The sequence below is a fragment of the Nicotiana tabacum genome, chromosome 19 (genome assembly GCF_000715075.1).
Source record: "Nicotiana tabacum cultivar K326 chromosome 19, ASM71507v2, whole genome shotgun sequence".
NCBI lineage: Eukaryota > Viridiplantae > Streptophyta > Magnoliopsida > Solanales > Solanaceae > Nicotiana > Nicotiana tabacum.
The window spans coordinates 14,636,112-14,642,155 of record NC_134098.1 but is presented as its reverse complement, the minus strand read 5'-3'; positions in this window follow the sequence as shown (position 1 = coordinate 14,642,155).

The window sequence follows — 6,044 nt, the reverse complement described above, 5'->3', positions numbered from 1 at the left end:
ACAAAATAACATAAAAATCAAGAATCGTCAATCAAGATCTATCTCTTAAGTTCATAAACTTCCAACTTTAAACCGAGCATTTGATTCAAGTCTAACCAATCCAGAATGAATCCAAATTTTGCGCACTAGTCCCAAATAATAAAATGGACCTATTATAATTCTTGAAATAAAAATCCAAACCCGATACTATCAAATTTAATCCCCGGTCAAACTTGTGAACTTTCTAAACCTTCAAATTGATAACTTTCGCAAAAAAGAATCAATTCAACCTAGGAACCTCAAAATCCAAATCCGAACATACGCCGAAGTCCAAAATCATCATACAAACCTATTGGAACAGTCAAAACTCGTATCCGTGGTCATTTTCTCACAAGTCAAATCTTGGTCAACTCTGCCAACTTAAAGCTTCTAAATTGAGATTTACTCTTTCGAATCAATTCCGAACTTCCCGAAAATTAAAACCATCCATGCACAAAATTTATAATACATTATATGAAGCTACTCAAGACCTCAAACCACCGAATAAAATGTCAATGCTCAAAACGACAGATCGGTCGTTATTGTGGGTCGGGTTAACTTCTGTTGAATTTTTGGGATTTTATTAAATATTAAAATTTTATTGTCTGGGATTGATTCATATAGCTTTCTTTGACGTTATTGAGTTATATTTTACTAGATCTGAGTTGTCTGGAGTTAGATTTGGATGAATAGGCGGTTGTTGATTGATTAAAACTTACCGGCTGGAGGTAAGTACCTTCGTTATCTTTGTAAGAGGAAATTCTCTCTATAGATGATCTATTTGCTACTTTATTGCTTGATTTAGGATCCACTTATATGAGAGGTGATGAGTATATATACGTAACTAGTTTATGGCGATATCCGATAGAGTTTGGCTTAGGATATGCCTTATTTAGATTATATAAATTGTTTATCTATGTCTTAGTGATTCTATGACTACGTGATGACTCATAGCTATAACTTAAAATAATGCTTAAGATTATGGCTCGTTGAATTAGGCATAAAATATTATTTTATCATATTGAGCTTCTCTATTGAGTCATAGTCATACACTTATCTTATTGACTCATGTTTTGGTGGTTAAATGTCTCAATTTACATATGATAAATATTATGAATTGACTTTGAATGTTGAAATGTCTTATTGAATTATTGTGACAAAATTAAATTACATTAGTTATAGCTATATTTTAGTCATATGAGCTTTTATCTGCATCTTTATTATCATGTATGATGCTTCTTTATTGTATTATTTTATACACATGTGCATGAGTTGGAGAGTTGGATATTATGACACGTTGAGAATTTTGGCAGTATGAATACTATGAGAAGATATTGATTATGGGTTATTGATCATTGATTGTACAATAGTCAACGCTTGGATATGGATCTGTCCCTCTAGGAGTCAGGTGATTATAAGCGTAACCACTTAGATTTGGTACTATATTTGAACACATGGACCATATCAGGCATATGAATTTGTGTTGTGAGGTATTGAGAAAGGATCATTAGCATTCATTTATATATATATATATATATATATTGGGCTCATGCAGTAGCTTTATATAGTTGTTTGTTGATAAACATCATGTCTTTGTGCGACAATTGAAGTATTTGATATCTGATCAAATCTCTTTATCTGTAAATCATATCTAAATTATACGGGTATAGTATTTCTGGCTTTCATACATATTTAACGATATCATACTTTACTTCATATATCATTGATACTTTCACCTGATTATTCGACTGTTGGTAAGTGTCAATATCAACCCCTTGCTACTACTTCTTTGAGGATAGACTTGATACTTACTGAGTATCGTGATTTCGTACTCATGTTACACTTTTGCATATTTTGTGTAGATTCTGAGGCGGGTACTTGTGGTACATATACAGTGGAGTAGGAGCATTTATTGAAGAATTCGTGGTGAGCTGCTTTACTTGATTCAATCCACAACACATGAAGTCCCCTTCCCTACTTATCCATTTCTATCTATTCACTTCTTTCCAGACAAATTTTGTTATTCAGCTGAGATATTTTACTGTTGTTAGATGCTCGTAGTAATATGCCATCGGATTTTGGGTATTTTGTGAGACAGTTTTTGGTCATGTTTATACCTTGTCTTTGGTTATGTATTCATGATGTTATTTTGAGACTTATTCCACTTTTATATTTATATAATAACCTTGGTAATTACTTAAGGCTTTTATTGTCGTTGTTAAGTGTTGGCTTGCCTCTCAAGCAGGTTAGGTGCCATCAAGACCTTTAGTAGAATTTTGGGTTGTGAAATAGATTGTAGAGTTTGCTAAATATCGATCACGACTCTTGAAGGTGCATGTTTTGTTATTTTCTTTCCAATTCCACTTCCTCTCCTCAACTAGTTTATCTCCGGTATCTGAGATTCTACAATTATTATAGTAACGAAAAAGAGTCAAATATATTCATGTACTATTCGAAATTGTTTAGATATACCATATGTTTGAGTATCGGTTTAATTATGCTCCTACGCACTATACTATGGGCACTAATTTGCCCCTAATTTAAGCGGAAAATACGTGGCAAGCTAAAAAAAACAAATAACTCACTCTCAATTTTAGATACCTGATTTTCTTTGAAAACCCACCCATTAATTTAACACATACCCGAATCTAATTCCCTTCTTCACCCGCACAAAGAAAGGGAAATAACAAAATAACACAACTTAAGGTGTGTTTGGTAAATGTTTTCCGTGGAAAATATTTTCCAAGAAAAAATTTTCTTGGAAAATAAGTAGTAATCTTATTCATTTTCCGGTGTTTGGTACGCAAATTAAGAAAAATAACTTCTCAAGAGTATTCATAAATAATTTAGATACAATAATAATGAAGTCATAAACTTTCGAACCAACAACCTTTCGAATCCACAAATTTCATAAACTTCCGAACTGCTAAACTTTCGAAACCGCAAAATTTTGAACCCGTAAACTTTATAATTTCTAAACTCATAAATTTCCAAACACATAAACCTCCGAACTCATAACTTTGGAACTTATAAATCGAAAGATGAAAAAACTAAAACTGAAAATATATAAAAAAAAATATTTTTTCCCCGGAGGGGGGAGAGGGGGAGGGGGGTTGCAGAAAAACGAAAAAACAGAAATTTGAAATTACAAAAAAAAAAAAAAGTAGAAAAAAAAACTTTTTTTCGTGCGGGATTGGGGCAATGGGGTGAGTGGTGGGGTGGGGGATGGGTGGTGTAGAAAAACGAAAAAACAGAAATTTGAAATTACAAAAAAAATACAAAAAAAAAATTGCTAGGGGTGTAGGGTGAGTGGTGACGGAAAAAAAATAATTTTTTTTTTAAAAAAAAGCAATTTTGGAGAGAGGGGATGGGGTCAGGTGGGCGGGTGTGAGGGTATGGGGTGGGTGGGGAAGGTTGAAAAGGAGTTTTGGAAAATATTTTTCCTTCTAAACATTTTCCTCCAATTGGAGAAAAATAAATTAATAAAGAAAATATTTTTCAAAACATTTAAGTCAACCAAACATTAAAAAATTGGATTCATACCAAACACACCCTTAGTCTATTTCCCCAATCCCCCTCCCTCTTTTTGTCCTCTTCCCATACCCCCTCCCGCTGTGCTTGTAATATGTTGTTTGTGGGAGATATATTCTTCAACTCTTGACTCCCTGTCAACATTATATGCCAAACGTTGCAATTCAGTGTTAGTGAATTCATTATTTAGAAAGCTTTTCCCCTGCTGTCAATGGTATGAACTTTGCTTTTATTGGATGCCCCTGAGGGGACGTATGTACTCTGGTTTTTAGTCACTTGCTTTGCAATAATACTGATTCATTCCTGCCCCTATGAATGGTTTAACATGCATTGGATAGATTACTAAGAGGAAATAATTTCTGCTCAATGTATTCAGTAGCTCGCACCATTTCTTGGTGATTATTTTTTGTTGACTATATACACTGATATATGTAGTGCAATTTTCTCACAAGACAACCAGTAGAGAGCATCATTGATGGAACAGTATTAGTGCACTAATGCTTATCCTTCAACTTTTCATCATTTTGGCTGACATTTCTTGTTTGTTGTTATCTTTGTTCAAGCGTGCACATGTTTCCTTCTTAAAATTCTGCCAAAGATTTCAGCAGTAGAAAGTTTGGATCATTTCTTCTTGCTTTAAATCAATCTCTCCCTGTCATTGAGGATATGCAAAACAAATGGTCATCCTTTAAAAAAGACCCAGAAAAAAATATACAAATTGAGGAGATTCTGGGTAAGACCAAGAACAAAAGGGGGCAGGGGGTCTAAGGAAGAACATGAACAGAGGGAGGGGGCGGGTATGGGAAGAAGACTGAAAAAGGGGGAGGGGGTTTGGGGAAATAGAACAAGTTGTGTTATTTTGTTGATTTCCCTTTCTTTGTGTGAGAGAAGAAGGAGATTAGGGTCGGGTATGGGTTAAATTAGTGGATGGATTTGCAAAAGAAATCGGGTATTTAAAATTGAGGTGAGTTATTTATTTCTGATCTTGTCACGTATCCTTCCGTCTAAATTAAAGGTAAATTAGTGCTTATAGTATAAATGTAAGAGTATAATTGAACCGATACTCAAAGAATGATATATTTTAACTAATTCGACTAATACAGGAATGTATTTAATCATTTTCGGTTATAGTAAAGTGTTATGTTTTGAAATGATGAGAATTGAAGATAATAATTCTGAAAAGTGAGATGGAATTGCTATTGAAATATCTAAGACATTAAAAACAAAGCTCTAATATTAAGCTGATTCCTCCCGTTGTGTCAGTCTTATAGCCAGTATAATCATACCAAATGACAGATGGAAAGATGTTCTTGTATTTGAATTATCAGCAAGGCCACACGAAAACCAAAACAACTGGTGTCTTTCTTGGATATGCCCAGTACCAGTATATATGCTATAAAGTGAAATTCAAGAAAGCCAATGTATCCTTAATGCTCTTTATAACACAATCACCTTATATTTTTCTTAACCTAGCTAACTAATCAGCCTGGGAAAGAATGATTATGCAGATGTACATAAGGGGGGTCGGCAAATAATAAGAGCATTTGTCATTCTTTCTTGGCAGAATACATAATTTAACCCCGAAACTATGGACATGTATGGACCAAATTCCTATATCACACCTTCAGAAAACAAAAATTACCTTACACAATCTTTTTTGCGTGTATTTAATACAAACTACTTTTACACTCGTGATTTACACGCATAAGAGGCGAGTGAAGAGTTAAAATTTTGTATCTAAAGCGCCATTTGAAAAACATTTGTGCGAATTTTTCATTTTCTATTTTTTTTATTCTCTAAAAGGATTTCATCAATTCTTTCCCATGTTCTTCCATCACAACACCACAACCACCCCACCAATATTTTTCCGTAAGATCTAAAGGGGAACGAGAAAATACAAAGAACCAGAGTTTCCATATTTGAACACCAATTTATTTTGGTTATGACTCGTGATTCAAATTCTCCAAATTGACAATTATTTTTGAGATTTAGATTTTGTTAACTTCTTGAAATAATAAGGAATGTGATGTAATCCCAAATAGATGCTCTTTTTCAGTTTTGATAAACTAGATACAGATTAATCCCAATCGGTGTTTTTTTTCCTCTCTCTAACAACCTTAATATGCAATCTTTTTTGTGAAGTCTTATTTATATATGGCAATGACGACGACCTTGTCTATGATCTCATAAACTGGAAGAGACACCACCAGTTTTCAAAACTATAGTACAGACAAATCTGAGTTTTATAATTAAATGAGTGGAATGTTGAATGTGAGAAAAAAGTGGTCAAACACTAAAGAGGCATGTACTATTTATCATGCCTTCTTTCTTAATATATCAACTTGAGTGATAAGGATAAAATTCTCAAATATCCCGAAGATAATTCACCTATGGGTACACATGAAAAACCGTTGAAACAGATAGGTAAACCGTTGTCATAGAGATATTGCAACGGTTCAGCGCCCGTTCCACAAGCTCGCGTGCCTATAGAGCTT